Raw genomic sequence first — 17,500 nt, forward strand, 5'->3', positions numbered from 1 at the left:
CCTCCTTTCAATCTATCCAACTTTCCATCTATCAGTCCGTTTCTGTCATTGTTTGAGTGCCAATTACAGGAAACCACGAGATGCATACGAACTTCCATGCATATTGTTTGTATCTATATGCATACCAAAGTCATATGGTCGTGCGTGCGTATGATTGAGTGTACCGGTGCTCCAATATGCCTGCCTGTGTGTGTGTGTGTGTGTGTGTGTGTGTGTGTGTGTGTGTGTGTGTATCAATCATCAGTGGTGGTTCTTTACTTGTGCACGAAAATATAACGAGTAAAATTCCCTACAGAGTTAATATCCAGCCGATTGAGAGAGAGAGAGAGAGAGAGAGAGAGAGAGAGAGAGAGAGAGAGAGAGAGAGAGAGAGAGAGAGAGAGAGAGAGAGATAAAATATACTGTTTAAATTAACATTCCGAGGCAGTGCAGTGGAAAATAATGTTGCATGAGGGAGGAAAGCGAATAATTTTGAGGAAATACAAACACGCAAAGATGAAGAGAGAATTGTGGAGAGAAAAATAATTGTGAAAAAAAAAAAATAAATAAAGTGGATAAGCAAACGCCTCTCTTTTTTTTTTATCCCTCTTAAAAAAATGAAAAATAAAGTAAAGATGTCCAACGCCTTTTTTTTCTCTCTTCCTCTCAAAAAAGAAAAAGAAAAATAAGATAAAAAAGTGGATGAGCTTTTATCCCACCCAAAAAAAAGAAAAAAAAAAGAATATGGATAGAAATAAAGACAATAATAATTTCTTCACAATAATCAATATATTGAAAAAAATTACGTAAAAGAAATACTGGAGAAGACATTTCCAATACCCTGATGAAAAAAAAAAAAAATCAGAGAACAATAAAATAATAACACCAGTAACACCAGTAACACAACAATATTCACTTTGCCATTACTAGACTATTGACAGAAAAAAGAAGAAGAAAAGGAAACATTCGATACTTGAGAATATTACATTGATTCAATATAAGACGTAAGAAAAGTTGAAAAAATAAAGGAAATTATATAAAACGTGTTAAAAAGGTGCTTTATAAAGGTAGCTTAGAGTAAAGTAGGTGTAGCAAAATTGAAAAAAATAAAAGAAATACTAAAAAATGTGTTGAAATAGATGCTATATAAATACTGCTACGAGTAAAGTAGGTGTAGCAAAGTTGAAAAAAAATACAGAAAATTATATAAAACGTGTTAAAAAGTGCTATATATAGACTGGTAAATGTAAAGCAGGCGTGGCAAAGTTGAAAAATAAAAGAAATATTAAAAAAATGTGCGAAAAAGTGTGGTACAGAGGTTGGTAGGAGCAAAGGACAATATTTATGACATTTTGTACTTGACAGACACAAAGTTAGTTACGTCCATAAAGCAATAACGTAATACAAATTGATTTTATGACGCTCTGAGGGGAAAAAATCTTGAGAGAGAGAGAGAGATAGAGAGAGAGAGAGAGAGAGAGAGAGAGAGAGAGAGAGAGAGAGAGAGAGAGAGAGAGAGAGAGAGAGAGAGAGAGAGAGAGAGAGAGAGAGAGAGAGAGTTTGCTTTTCAATAATTTCACACCACATCGTGACAAATATTACAAATACTTTTCTGTGGTTGTGTAAAAGAGAAGAATACGTAACGAAAAATATTCAAACACTCCGGAATGCGTCTATTGCTCGAGGTTTTGAGCGCTGAGTCACGTTTTGAGTCTGTTGGGATATGAACGAAGGAAGCGAGACACATGTTGACTGCGAGGCGACTGAGTTACGTGCATATAAGTCAGGAGGTCAGCAATGTCCACAAGGTATTTAGTAATTATAATTGTCTTGCTGTCTATTGGGTTTCCTAAATACTTCGGTAGAATTAATTATTAACCCTTTCAGTACTGGGACGCATTTTTCTCATGAGTTTTGGGTATGATTAGACTATTGACTTCACATTAGGAAAGGTCTATGGAAGTCAGTAGGTTAATGGCCAGTGTCTTTACTATTTTAATCCCCTTATAAGTTTCTGAAGCTGTATGAAATCACCAAATTGTAAGGGGAATGCATATAAAAACACGTCATGGTACTGAAGGAGTTAAACATATTTAGTTCTTCAATTCTTCATTAAGTCAGACGGTTAATGGCCAGAGTCTTTACTATCTTAATCTTATAAGTTTCTGAAGCTGTATGAAATCACCAAATAGTAAGGAAAATATATATGAAAACACGTCATGGTACTGAAGGAGTTAAACAATTCAATTATTCTTTTGCCTGGTTACTCCCCAATCGTGCTGGTGGAAAAGAGAACGCGTATAAATAGCAGAGCGTGGTTTCGATCCACGGACCTCTGGGTTATGGGCCCAGCACGCTTCCACTGCGCCACTCTGCTCCTGGTTCACGGGTAGCAGGCGGTGCATTATGTGGCCTGCGGTGTGTTGGTCAGGTGCAGGGAGAGGGAGGGCAGGAGGGGAAGCCTGGGGTGATTCAGAATGTGGAATGTATCTGTTGTGAAAGTGTGTTGTTGTTGAGTGACAAGTAAGCAAGCAACCAAGCAAGCAAGCAAGTTCAAGCATACACACACACACACACACACACACACACACACACACACACACACACACACACACACACACACATTCGCTCATTCATTTTTTCACTCTTTCACTCACTCACTCTCTCTTTCTTTCTCTCTCTCTCTGTGTGTGTGTGTGTGTGTGTGTGTGTGTGTGTGTGTGTGTGTGTGTGTGTGTGTGTGTGTGTGTGTGTGTGTGTGTGTGTGTGTGTGTGTGTGTGTGTGTGTGTGTGTGTGTGTGTGTGTATGTGTCTGTCTGTCTGTCTGTCTGTCTGTCTGCCTGTGTCTGTCTGCCTGTCTCTCTCTCTCTCTCTCTCTCTCTCTCTCTCTCTCTCTCTCTCCCTTTTTCTCTCTCTCTCAGGTGTATTCGTTCCTTTGTTGGCTTTTCACATCCTTATTTTCCGCGCCACTTCAAACGCTAATTCGCCATTTATTTAGTTTCACTCGTCCCTGTTTCTTTCTCCTCTCTCCCTCCCACCTTTTTTTGTCTTCCGTTAGTCTTTTCTCTTTCTTTCTTCTTTTCTCCCCCACCTGCCTCAGCGTGTGGGAGTGTAGCACGTGTGTTTCTGTGTGTCTCAATGTATCATACCTCTGAATCATTGTCCTGTCACTAATGCAAATATAACAAGGAAAGATACTCCTGTTTTTTAGACCATGATCATATGAAAGAAGTGACCAGGCTGGAAAATATGCATACGAACATTTGGTATTTTGTTGTATTCTTGTTTTACCTTCTCTCGTCTTTCTTCTCATCGTTTCCTCTGTTTCCCTTGTTAATTTCTCTGTCTTTCACCCTTGCCTGATGTCTTTTCTCTTCTGATAATTTTTTTTTCCAGTGGTTCTTCTTTCAAAGCTTTCCCTACGACGAAGCAAAGAAACATACAAACGCAGCGATAAACTATACTAATGAAAACAGTGTGGTTATTGTTTTTCCTAGACTTCCTGTTATTTATACTATGTACACATGAATCTATCCCTACTTCAATGATATGGAAATAAAATTGAATTACATTATTATATCCATCCAAGTCTTTATGCCTTCAAAGACCTTAGCTATCTTAGACGGCTTGTGTTTACTTTCTTATCCAGGCCACCAGAACAGCTTCCTACATTGGGGCAGTAAGTAAGTGCAAGAAAAATAATACAACATTTGCTACCAATGAAGAAACATCAGCAGAGTGGCGCAGTGAGGCGTGGTAGTCCCATAACCCAGAAGTCAGCGGATGGAAACCACGCTTCGCTAGTTTTTATTTTGCTTCATTCTATCACTCAGCTGCCGACAGACCAAGGTAGTAAAGTAAATGGAGGAAATAACTCGCTGGAAAGAGTTCCAAAAATTTGTTGGAGCTCTGTTCGTCTCGTGTATATCCGTAGTACGAGCATTTGTACGAGAGAGAGAGAGAGAGAGAGAGAGAGAGAGAGAGAGAGAGAGAGAGAGAGAGAGAGAGAGAGAGAGAGAGAGTGATACAGGTAAGTCGTTAGAGACCTTGAGAGGAAGTCTTGGTGAACGACACACCCATAAACAGAGAGTGAGTCCAAAGCTCGTATTCAGAAACACTGTACTCTCTCACCACGACTATTTTCTAAGGCCACAGAGAGTTTTTCCTTTTAATAACGCAGAAATCACGTTAATTTGTCACTATAACCATTAAAACATCCTGAAAAACATGTGCACCTTTAACTGGAGCCTTTTGAAATAGTGAAGTGCATCGTGGAAGTTTTTTAGAATAGTCACCCAAGGCATTTGCTCGCATCACCTCCCCTCTCTGGAACGCGATGCTTGTTTTTTCCCTTGACTTCCCATCACAGTATTGAAGGTCATGAGTGCTCTGTCGTGTCTCACCATGACTATTTTCTAAGGCCACAGAGATGACTGGTAGGGTTCTAAAGATGTATTTCCTCTATGAAGCAGAAATCACGTTAATTTGTCACTATATTCATTAAAACACCCTGAAAAACATGTGTATCTTTAAGTAGAACCTCTTGAAATGGTGGAAATGCGTTAGTGGAAGTGTTTTAGAATAGGAATCTCAAGGCATTTCCTCGTATCACCTCCCCTTCCTAGAATACCCTGTTTCTCTGGCTTCTTTCCTTCACACCCTCACGTTCCTAACTATTGTCCCTTGTCTTGCTTTGCGTGTGTCTGCTGCCGATGTGTTCACGGTTACTGCTCCTCGCAACTCGTTAACTGATTGCCTGTGATTGCATGACCCTTCTCTCTCTCTCTCTCTCTCTCTCTCTCTCTCTACAACTTTTATTGAAGTCTTATTCCTCGTATTGTTGCCTTTTCATCCCTTCACTAATACACAGATTCTCTCAAATGCAACTTACTTTACGTTTAATTCTGTGTTGTTGTCTTTTTAATAGTGATGCGGAAGAATATAGAACAAAAAAGACAGAAGAGAAACTTAACCAGGATTTTTATGTGTCCACTTTTCTCAATTACAACGTTCTAATGATATAATCTTTGCATTGTACTCTTGTGAACAGCTTTCCATCATATAAAACATAAATAAATCCAGGTTTATTATCTCTTTTGGTGGGTTCTGAATGCTAATCTCTTCAGTACCGTGACACGTTTTTATATTTGTTCCGCTTTACTACTTAGTGATTTTATACAGCTTCAGGAACTTATGTGGAGATTACAATAGTGAAGACACAGGGTATTAATTTTCTGACCTTCACAGACCTTTACTAATGTCAATAAAATCGTCTAATCACATACAAAACTCAGGGTAAAATGCGACCCTGTATTGAAGGGGTTAATAAAAACCAATCATAGGAGTAAAGTGGCTTAAAGTATTCACGAGTGTCCTGTCGCGTCGTGTCGTGTTGTGCTGCTGGTAAGGTCTGCAAGTCTGCCTTCCTTTTTTTCCCTGCACTTTTCCTTCCATCTCGAGGACTCTTGGGCGCTGAGGGCTTTAAGACACCTCAAGGATCAAAAGAGAGCTGTGTGTCTTCAAGTCTCTAAGTCTGTGTTACTTTTTCTTTAACCGAGTGGTGTTTGGAAGCCGTCTTTCTGAGCCTTCTTTTGCTTCACTAAGCCGACATCCCTTTGTTATGGAAAGAAAACAAGCTTGGAATTAAAAAGCAAAGACGAGAGTTTTGGTGAGCAAGGCGTGTGTGTGCGGGCGTGGCCAGTCCCTCAAGGATCCACCAATATCTGGCCAGGGAGACCAGAGCACAATGGAAATTAATTTATGGTACCACAAGAATAGATATCATTGACTAAGGCTGAGAAAAGACCGCGAGTTTTGTAGTTACCCTCTTCATAATTGGGACGTATTTTTGCCATGAGTTTTAGGTGCCATCAGACGATCTTATTTATATCGGGAAGGATCTATGGAGGTCAGAAGATTAATGGACAATTTTAATCCCCCACATTAGTGTCTAACGCTGCATAAAATCGCCAAATAGTAACTAGAATGAATATGAAAACACGTTATGGTACTGAAGGGGTTAATTTGGATAGAAAAGGGAGCTGTGTAGTTTACTGTAGAGCCAACCTTTCAGAGATCACTCAAATACACATTACACTGACACACAGCTGTGCTCTGCAAATAACACTGGACACAAGCATCGTTTCGTCATTAAAGCAGCAGAAAAAAAGCACAAATGAGACGAGGTATAAAAAAAGAGTCTTCGTTTTATCGTGTGTAATTACCTCACTCCAACTACGAGCGACGGGTCCAGTGCACTCAGGTGAGGACGCTCGCTGTGCATAATGGTGCGCTCTCGTATCAGATTGAGGAGAATTATACAAATATATTTTTTTCTACGGTTTTACTCAGCGGCTGTAGAGATGTGAAATTTTTATACAAAAGCCAAAGTAACACAAATTGACTCTTTTTGTACAGATACTCTTGTTATGTAAGCTTTATTTTTTTGTAATGGTAATTAGTCAGAATATAAACTATACAAATTGGACGACTGGAAAATGCAAAGTATTTATTTGATAAAGGTGACATGGCACTGGCGACTCTGGCCATCATGGATCCTGGTCTGTTCACTGCATGAATTTACTGATGTACTGGTCTGACGCCAAGCCACCCCATCTATCCTGGCTGAATGCCCTTCCTGATGCCAAGCCACCCCATCTATCCTGGCTGAATGCCCTACCTGATGCCAAGCCACCCCATCTATCCTGGCTGAATGCCCTGCCTGACGCCAAGCCACCCCATTTATCCTGGCTTAATGTCCTGCCTGACGCCAAGCCACTCCATCTATCCTGGCTGAATGCCCTACCTGATGCCAAGCCACCCCATCTATCCTGGCTGAATGCCCTGCCTGACGCCAAGCCACCCCATCTATCCTGGCTTAATGTCCTGCCTGACGCCAAGCCACCCCATCTATCCTGGCTGAATGCCCTGCCTGACGCCAAGCCACCCCATCTATCCTGGCTTAATGTCCTGGCTGACGCCAAGCCATCCCATCTATCCTGGCTTAATGTCCTGCCTGACGCCAAGCCACTCCATCTATCCTGGCTTAATGTCCTACCTGACGCCAAGCCACCCCATCTATCTGGCTGAATGCCCTACCTGATGCCAAGCCACCCCATCTATCCTGGCTGAATGCCCTGCCTGACGCCAAGCCACCCCATCTGAATGCCTACCTGACGCCAAGCCACCCCATCTATCTGGCTGAATACCCTGTCCTGACCTGACCTGACCTAACGTAACCAAACCTAACCAAAGCTAAGCTAACCTCTCTCACCTTCACTACTTTCCAAAGGCTCTAGTTGAAGATGTTCATGTTTTAATTGTATCTTTATGGTTCCGGTGATGGATTGGCAAAATTTATAGGTTATTATAAGGAAAAACTGTCTTGAAAACTCGGCTTGTCGTCTCTGTGGCCTTGGAAATCTGTCATGGTGGGTGAGAGTCCTGAGCGTTTCTGAATACGGGCGTGGCAGGCAATGGAGACTGCCGGAGGAAGCTCACAAAAATAATCGACTCTGTCCACGAAAGACGAGGTAGTAAAGCTGATGACGAGGAATAATATGTTACGTTCGTTCTTCCTCGTCGCCGACTGTCATATATTTTTCTTGCAGAGGCGTGGAAACATGACAACTCCATGACGATGAAGCTTTTTTTTCTCCTTTCAGCATCTCTTTGAATAAACCTTTTGCATATTCTTGCCATAAAACACCAGACGTAAATATGGATAAATTGCAACGAAAGGCATATTGTGTTTCTTCCCGGCAGTGACATCAGCGGCTGCCTGTCTCGCCCTGTCGCTTCCCGCTGTCGGTGTCTCTGTGTCTCTCCTCGTACTGCCTGCCGCATTTTCATTACTTTTATAACTCAAGATACGAGGGGAACGCAAGGACTCGGAGTGCATCTGGGACACGACTATTGAAAAGCAATGAGGTGGAATATGTTTCGCGAGAGCCATTCCTTTTTGCGCCGTGTAATATTGTTCTCCTGACCTGAAGAATAACGACACAAAAGTCAATATTATGCGCAGCGATATTCCAGCACCCGAAAATGACAAGAATTGAGAACATACGCTGAATGGACGGGACGGCGGAGGGAGCTGTGATGGACGTGAAGAGCAGAGGTAAAATTCACTGGACGTCTGAAGGAAGGAATGCTATTTGAATATCACCGTGTTGATTAAAAATGTGTTTTCATACTCTTCCGTGTTACCTCCCTCCCTTTACGTACCAAATGTAACCAAATTCGACATGTCAACTACGTCTTAGGCATACAAGAGTCAAGAAGTTACTCGCCCATCTGTAGTCAATAATCTTTAACCCCCTTCAGTACTATGACGCATTTTCATATTCATTCTGGTTATTAATTGGTGATTTTATACAGCTTCAGAAGCTCATGTAGGGGATTAAAATAGTGAAGACTGTGGTCATTACTCTTCTAACCTCTATACACCCTTCCTAATGTAAATGAAAAGGTGTAATCATACACAAATCTCAAGGTAAAAATGTGTCTCAATATTGAAAGGGTTAAGAACAAAAATAATAATAGCAAGCCGTACAGAAATACACTTCATATATTTATTAGCGGGTCGTTTGGCAGGGATTATGTTGTGCTTATTACAGGACATCACGCTTTCCTCCTTTGTGGAAAAGAAAATTTACCGGCAAACCTTTAGCAGAGCGTGGTTTCGATCCACGGACCTCTGGGTTATGGGCCCAGCACGCTTCCACTGCGCCACTCTGCTTCTGTAATAACTATTATCAAGCGTGGTCTTCTCTTGCTGTGTGTTGCGTGTCGGCAGTCAGCGGGAGGCCTCTATTTGTACATTATTATAGATACGTTACCATTCATAAGTGTGTCTGGTATTATGGGTCCGACACGCACACTGTTGCTAAGGAGCTGTGTGTTGCTGATCAGACATGTGGCCGGGATTCAAGTGGCGAGCCTCAAGTGGTGCAGCTCAAGTGGTACTTCTCACTGTCACGCCGTGGACACAAACTCTAAGGGACATTTCTTAACTTCCTGACTACTAATGCCACCTGTCTAAATACTCCTGGCCAGTTAAACAGTGAAAATTTACTTACACGCACTATAAAGAGTGGTTGTAAGAGTGTTGATTGTACAGTGAGCGCTGCGGGACGGACCAGTGACCAGCGAGAGCCACAATACTTACACCTTGGCACATACACGTACGTCCATTATTTGTCTGAATATCTTTAACATTGGAAGCCTTCTTTTTAACAGATCAGTGTGAATAATTACATATACTTTTCCATTACTTTTTCATTATTACTATTATTATTTTCACTACTACTACTCCTACTACTCCTACTACTACTACTACTACCACTACTATTACTACTACTACTACTACTACTACTACTACTACTACTACTACTACTACTACTACTACTACTACTTCTACCACTACTACTACTACTACTACTATTACGAGTACTATTACTACTACTGCTATTGTTATGACGACGACGACGGAAACAACTATTACAGATTACAATAACATAAGTGAATTGAATTGATATGGACACTGCCACACAACTTTCCTCGCAAAAGAGGGATATCAACAATTCATCAGCAGGGGAGACCTCAACTAATTAAGAGTTTAATTCTGCTTCTCCTCTCTCTCCTCTTCCTCCTCCTCTTCTTCCTCATCACCACCACCACCACAATCAAAACCATTACCACAAATGCAAAGTTGAACAATGATAATATTCATCATAAAATTATTTCAACTAACAGAATTGAAAGTATCAGTGTGTGTGTGTGTGTGTGTGTGTGTGTGTGTGTGTGTGTGTGTGTGTGTGTGTGTGTGTGTGTGTGTGTGTGTGTGTGTGTGTGTTGGTGTGTTGGTGTACTAATGTTTGCACTAGTTCTGCCTTTACATTTTTGAATGAGGCATTTGTTGGGGTTATAAACACTTCTCATTGTAACTGACCTTATGTATACGAGAGAGAGAGAGAGAGAGAGAGAGAGAGAGAGAGAGAGAGAGAGAGAGAGAGAGAGAGAGAGAGAGAGAGAGAGAGAGAGAGAGAGAGAGAGAAACATCACCTATTCAGTAAACATTCCTCTCTCTCTCTTCTTCCTACACTTTCACTTTTCCCATTTCAAGATTCTTATCCTCCTTCTCCTTCTCCTCCTCTCTTTGTTTATGTTTACCTGAAGGCAGTCACTCCGCCTCCCACGCGTCCTCTTCAGACTTAAGCCCGTTCTCTTAAATGCTTCGGGATCTCACAAGACCTACTTTGAAACGCCACAGAAATGAGTAGTCGAGCTCCCCGGACATGCTTTCCCTACAACTGATGCTGAGACCTTATCAAACCATCACTGGAATCATTAATACACACCTGAGAAATGACAAGGACTAGAAATATTTACAGTTACGAGATAAGAAGAGGACTCACACACACAAACTGACGGATAGACAAGGAAAAGTTCTTAAAGGAAAAATATTGTCTGTTAGATCATGAAGTGTAGAGGGAGAGAGAAAATGAGTGTTGACTTAAGAAGGCTGGGATGGGTAAAGGCAAGAAAGGAAGGAAGAAAGGGAAGACGGCAAGAAAAAGTAGAGGAGCGGCAGTTCGTGCAGGAAAAAAAAAAAAATATGCTGTCTTAGATCATGAAGTGTAGAGAGAGAGAGAGAGAAAGGTCGTCTCTAGCAACGTCCGTGGTCTCCGGACTAACCTTGCAGACTTATACCACAACTGTGTGCAACGACACAATGCAGACGTTGTTGTGGTGACAGAGACATGGCTGAACAGTGAGGTGGAGCCCACGTATGGCAGGATGCAGGGCTTCACCCACTGGGTGAGGAGGGACCGACAGGAGCGAACAGGAGGTGGAGTGGCTGTCTGCTTCAAGGAAGGAATGCAGGCCCAGCTACTCGACATAGACACGCCTCCACTGATGGAGATGATGTACTTCCGAGTAACGCTGGCAGACCGCTCAGCCCTCTTACTGTGTGCCCTGTATCGCCCCCCGCGACAAGGGCCTGACTCACTCCTGTACCTGACTGAGACTTTAGACAACCTGATGATGGCACACAGCTGCAGCCACGTGCTGATTGTGGGGGATCTCAATCACCACCTGGAAAGAGACGCCTACGAGAATCTCCTGGAGGTGCAGGGTCTGACAGATCATGTCACCTTCCCCACACATGAACGAGGAGGGACATTAGACCCTGTCATCTCAGACTACCAGGAGGACAAGCTTCAGTGTCATCAGCTGGGGCTCGTGGGCAGCTCTGATCATCACGCTGTACTGACACAGCTGGAAGTGGGCGTGGCTCGGGACGAGGCCACCACCCGCACCATCTGGCTGTGGAACAAAGCAGACTGGGCTTCCCTGCGCCGCGACCTGACCCACACCCCATGGGCCACTCTGCTACAGGGAGGAGCAGAGAGTGAAGCACTTGCACTCACCTCTCACCTTCTCGCCCTCCAGAGACGCCACGTCCCACACAGGGAATACACCACCAGACCGACGGATCAGCCATGGTTTGGCTACCGTTGCCGTGTTGCTGCTGAGGCAAAGTATGCTGCCTGGCTCCGCTACAAGAGGAACCCGACTCGGCGCAACAAGGACTTGCATAGGGCTGCATGCAGGAGGATGGTGGTAACCAGCAAGTGGGCCTTAAAAAAGTGGGAGGAAAGCCTGCGCCGGAAACTGTGTGGCACTGGCGTAGGAAACAAAACTTGGTGGTCCCTTGTTAAGGACAAACAGGAACTGGCCACCAAGAATCCATCCCTCCCTCAGCAAGCAGGACGGTACTGTCGCCACCAGCAGTAAGGAGAGGGCACAGTTGCTGGCTTCCTTGTTTGCTGGAAAAATGAAGGTGGGGAATCCACAGCAGCCACCGCCTCAGCTGGTCCAGCAATGTGAGAAGACTGTCACCATGGTGGAGGTGACGCATCAGCAGGTGAAGCGATTATTGCGGGGCTGGACACACAGAAAGCTACCGGCCCTGATGACATCAGCCCGCACCTGCTGAAGCGATGCTCCCAGGAACTGGCTGCCCCTCTCACCCAAGTCTTCACAACTTGTGTACGGGAAAACGTCTGGCCTTCAGTGTGGAAGGAGGCTCGAGTAGTTCCGTACACAAAAAAGCTCCAGGACGGACCCAAAAAACTACAGACCCATATCCCTGTTGTCAGTGGTGGGTAAAGTGTTTGAGAGGGTCGTGGCAGAGGTGGTGTGTAGCCATCTCAAGGACAATGCCCTCCTCTCAGACCAACAGTTTGGGTTCAGACCTGGAAGGTCAACCTCCGACCTAATGATGCTTCTCACCAGGCAGTGGCAGGACGCCCTCGACGACGGCAAGGACACTATAGTGGTTGCTTTGGACATAGCTGGAGCTTTTGATAAAGTATGGCACAACGGATTACTGGAAAAGCTTCGTGCTAAAGGCATCCAGGGTGGCTTGCTACGACTCCTGGGAAATTACCTGCAGGACAGAAGCCTCAAGGTGGTTGTCAACGGGCAAACATCTGAGTCCCTGCCTGTGGAGGCATCAGTGCCACAGGGTTCAATTCTTGGCCCACTCCTGTGGAATATCTACGTGGATGATCTTCTCCAGCTACTGCCAGGAGTCAAGGCCTATGCTGATGACTGCACCCTCTCCTATACCTATCCACGCCAGGACAGTGGGCGGGCTGCTGAGGCCATCAATCAGCAGCTACGAGTGATAGAGGAGTGGGGTGCTCGCTGGCAAGTGACATTCGCGCCGGAGAAGACACAGGCAATGGTTGTCTCTCGGTCCCCAGCCGCCATGGCAGCAATGGCAGGAAAGTTGTCTTTTGGCGCTGCTGCTCTCCCACTCCAAGATGACGTCAAGATACTTGGAGTGGAGGTGGATCGAGGGCTGAGGTTTGACAGCCATGTCAAATCCATTGCCAAGAAAGCCTCTCACAGGATCTCCGCTCTCAGAAGGATCGCCAGTTTCCTCGACAGGAAGGGAGACTGCTGCTGTACAAGGCACAGGTGCGGCCCCACCTTGAGTACGCAGCTCTCTCCTGGATGTCCTGTGCCGCCACACACAGAAGGAGACTGGACAGCATCCAACGCCGCGCCATACGGCTAGTAGATGCTGCAATACCACCTCACCCAGAGCCTGAGCGTCCCTTGATTCACTGGAACACCGCAGAGATGTGGCGGCAATCGTAGTGTTCCATAAGGCACAGGTGCAAAGAGTGCCACATCTGGCAGGGCTGCGTCATCCTCTGAGAGTCACCGCACGGAGCACGAGAACGGTGCTCAATGGTGGTGACGCCGTAGAGGTGCCGCGATCCCACGGGTGTCAGCATCAACGCACCTTCGCAGGACGCGTCTCCAGGATGTGGAACTTGTTCACGGCCGCGGTGCCTCACGTCCAGGAGATGAACACACACAGTGTCAAACTGATGGCACATAAGTGGAGACAGACACTGCCAACTCCTCTGACACTCTTTGTGACGTGACACTCAGTGTAGTGCAGTGCGTGAATAGTGCTAGTGAAGTGAAAAGAACAGTGCTCCATTTACATGCTGACCATCTTGTATATTTTCTATTTTTAAGTCTTGTAAATATTGTAGAGAAATAGATTGTAGTACCCTTAGAATAGGTAGCACACGACAGTGCGCCTTTGGGTACATGTTCTTCTGTATAAATTATGTTTAAATAAAAAAAAAAAAAAAAGAGAGAGAGAGAGAGAGAGAGAGAGAGAGAGAGAGAGAGAGAGAGAGAGAGAGAGAGAGAGAGAGAGAGAGAGAGAATGAGTGTTGGCTGTAAGAAAGCTGGGATTGGTAAAGGCAAGGAAGAAAGGGAAGGCGGATAGACAAACAGATATACAGACATCCACACTCACACGTAGAGATCAAGGACACTCTATCCACAGGGCAAATATTAGGTAAGTACGTAAGCTGGACAGGAAGAAATGCGTCACAATGCCCAGTCACTTTCAATAAGCTTGGTGAGTTTACAGGTAACTTTTTGGTACAGCATGTCTCTCTCTCTCTCTCTCTCTCTCTCTCTCTCTCTCTCTCTCTCTCAACACAACACACACGTACTTTTCTCTACTTTTCATCACCATCCTCCTCTTTCTCAACACTTTCTCACTACTTCTCCCTCCAACTTTTTATTCCTCTGTGCCGTCTTCAACAGTCTGTCCTCCTCCTCCTCTTCCTCCTCCTCCTCCTCCTCACCAAAACTTCCTTCCTCTCTTCTCCAATAATGTCTTCCAAGGTGTGCACTTGCCAGGAAAAAATGGACGCGGCACATTTCTCTCGTAATTAACTTAACAAATGCTGCCAGTGTTGAGGAGGAGGAGGAGGAGGAGGAGGAGGAGGAGGAGGAGGAGGAGGAGGAGGAGGAGGAGGAGGAGGAGGAGGAAAAGGAGGAGGAGGAAGAAGAAGAAGACCATTGCACATGATGAAGGATGAGACAGTTGGGAATGTAAAGAAAGTTGTTTCGTCATTAAATTTTCATCTTTCCTTCTTTTTTTTTTCGTTTACTTCCCAGATCTTGTGTGTGTGTGTGTGTGTGTGTGTGTGTGTGTGTGTGTGTGTGTGTGTGTGTGTGTGTGTGTGTGTGCGTACTTCACTGTTTGATCTGCTGCAGTCTCTGACGAGACAGCCAGACGTTACCCTACGGAACGAGCTCAGAGCTCATTATTTCCGATCTTCGGATAGGTCTGAGACCAGGCACACACCACACACCGGGACAACAAGATCACAACTCCTCGATTTACATCCCGTACCTACTCACTGCTAGGTGAACAGGGGCTACACGTGAAAGGAGACACACGCAAATATCTCCACCCGTGTGTGTGTGTGTGTGTGTGTGTGTGATTCACCTCACCTCGGTCGCCTTCTGGTCACCCAGCCAGTCTTCCTCATTACGGAGCGAGCTCAGAGCTCATAGACCGATCTTCGGGTAAGACTGAGACCACATAACACACTCACACACCGGGAAAGCGAGGCCACAAACCCTCGAGTTACATCCCGTACCTATTTACTGGTAGGTGAACAGGGCCCACACATTAAGAGGCTTGCCCATTTGCCTCACCGCTTCCCGGGACTCGAACCCCTCTCGATTGTGAGTCGAGCGTGCTAACCACTACACTACGCGGTGTGTGTGTGTGTGTGTGTGTGTGTGTGTGTGTGTGTCAAGAATAACCACTTATACATCATACAATAACAGTATTTACTTTCATTCCATTCATGACACCAAACCTGCATCGAAGTTTCATGTACCGGGCTCGAACCGACTTGTATTTGTATATGTATGCATTCAGATGATTCAAACTTGCATACATGTCAGTTTGTTTGTATGCATAAATACATCTATACGTGTGTGTATGTATGAGGAACACCGGTTGTATGAATTAATAGATTTTCTGCTTACGTTTCTGCCCACACCTAAAGCTCTCTCTCTCTCTCTCTCTCTCTCTCTCTCTCTCTCTCTCTCTCTCTCTCTCTCTCTCTCTCTCTCTCTCTCTCTCTTCCTTTCCTTCCACTATAATCGAGAAAGGGAACAAGTTTGGATCAATACATTAATTTTCGTTCTTCATCTCCTTCCTTTACTTTTCTAAACATCACAAAACATTTTCTCTTGCATTTCTTTCTGTTACTTCTATTCTCCCCCTTATTCCTTCCTTTCTCACCTCTTTCCTTCTTTTCTTTTTTTCTCTCTTTCACTATATTCGACCTGTTTCTTTCAGTTACTTCTATTCTACCCCCTTCCTCCCTTTCTTCTTCTTTTTCGCTATATTCGAGAAAAAGGAAAAATTTGGAGCAATACATGTTTTTTTTTCTTTCTTCATTTCCCTCCTCCACTCCTTTACACACAAGCACGGGGGAGAGAGGACCGCCACCGTACATAGCGGCAGGAACGGCACTTAATGTCACAAGGTAGAGGCGCTATACAGAAGTGTAATTAGGGAAACGGTGCCAATACTGAACACTAAACCACTACCTCTTCCTCCCCTTTCTCTCCCTCTCTCCTTCTCTTTCTTTCATTCAACACTAAGCCTTCTACTTCTCGACACCGTACATAGCGGCAGGAGCGGCACTTAATGTCACAAGGCAGAGGCGCTATACAGAAGTGTATTTAGGGATACTGTGCCAATACTGAACACTAAACCACTATTTTTCCTCTCCCCCTCTCTCCCTCTCTCTCTCATTCAACACTAAGCCTTCTACTTCTCACCATTAAACCTCCCAAATCTTCCCTCCTCCTCCTCCCCCTCGTCCTCCTCCTCCTCTTCTGCTATGCCATCTATTCACACCTCCTATACACAACCGTGACACAACCAATCTTCTTTCAGTCTCCTTTTAGTAACACTCATCTACTTTCCCCCCTTACTTTTTCAGCCCTGTCCTTCGTTCCCTCCCTCCATAAACATGTATATACACATACACACACACAAAGGACTCTCTCTCTCTCTCTCTGGTTGTAACGCGCCTTTCTGTGATCAATAATTTCGCAGGTGAGATAGAGCCAGGCATTAGGCAGACAACGGCAGGAATCTATTGATTGCCAATCGCTTCTGTGTGCGGGATGAAATACGTGGCGGCCAAAAGTGTTAAGGAAGGCAAGGGAAGGAAAGGAGAGGAGAGGAAGGTAGCGAGAATGTGCAAGCGAGAATTTTGCGCCTCAATAACGTGTGTTTCTGAAGCGAAGTGTGTACGTGAAGTAAGACCGAACATTATTTTGTAGTGCCTGTAGAAATTAAAATTTCTACTTATGAGAGGAAGGAAAGGAAAGGAGGAAAGCGAGGGAGTGTTAGCGAGAAACCAGCGTTTGAGGAAGGCTAAGCTGTTATCCCTGTTTCTGAAGTGAGGTATATGGGTGAAGTAAGGTCATAGTGCATTGAGTGGTGTGTGCAAGCAGTGATATTTCAGGTTATGCAATGAAGCTAAGGAGAAGAGGGGAGGAAGCAATGTAAAGGTATGTAAGAACTCTGCATTTCATTTACATTACTCTGTTGTCGGTGTGTTTCCGAGATGAAACTACATATTTATGCATGAAGTAAGGCCGTAATATATTAGTGTCATTTGCAAACATCACGTTCTTGTTACACAACAGAGAAAAATAAAGATATAAGAAAGTGCAAGGGAGAGCTTTGCATTCCATTAACTCTTATGCGGTTATCATTGTGTTTCTGAGGGAAAGGATGTGCGTGAAGACAGAAGTGCATCGTATAATTAGTGTGCTTGTAAGTTATAAAGCGATAAGGAAGTACTGTAGCTTTACAAGGAAGGAGTTGGAAGAAAGAGAGAATATCAAGAAAGTGTAACCAGAAAACCTAAGTGTCTCTGAGTTATTTATATTGAAAGAGCAGCCAAGAATAAAAATATACGTAGAAATAAGATCGATGAGCATTCAGTAGTGTCTGTGAGTAGTGATTAGTTGTGACACTGCTCTGTTGTCACTCGAAGTATATACGTACATAAGACCACAGTGCATTAGTAGTGTCTGTAAGCATTAAAGCAACAAGGAAGTGCTCCCGTGCTATACAGAGGCGCGTTGC

Source organism: Portunus trituberculatus, chromosome 41, assembly GCF_017591435.1.
Source record: "Portunus trituberculatus isolate SZX2019 chromosome 41, ASM1759143v1, whole genome shotgun sequence".
NCBI lineage: Eukaryota > Metazoa > Arthropoda > Malacostraca > Decapoda > Portunidae > Portunus > Portunus trituberculatus.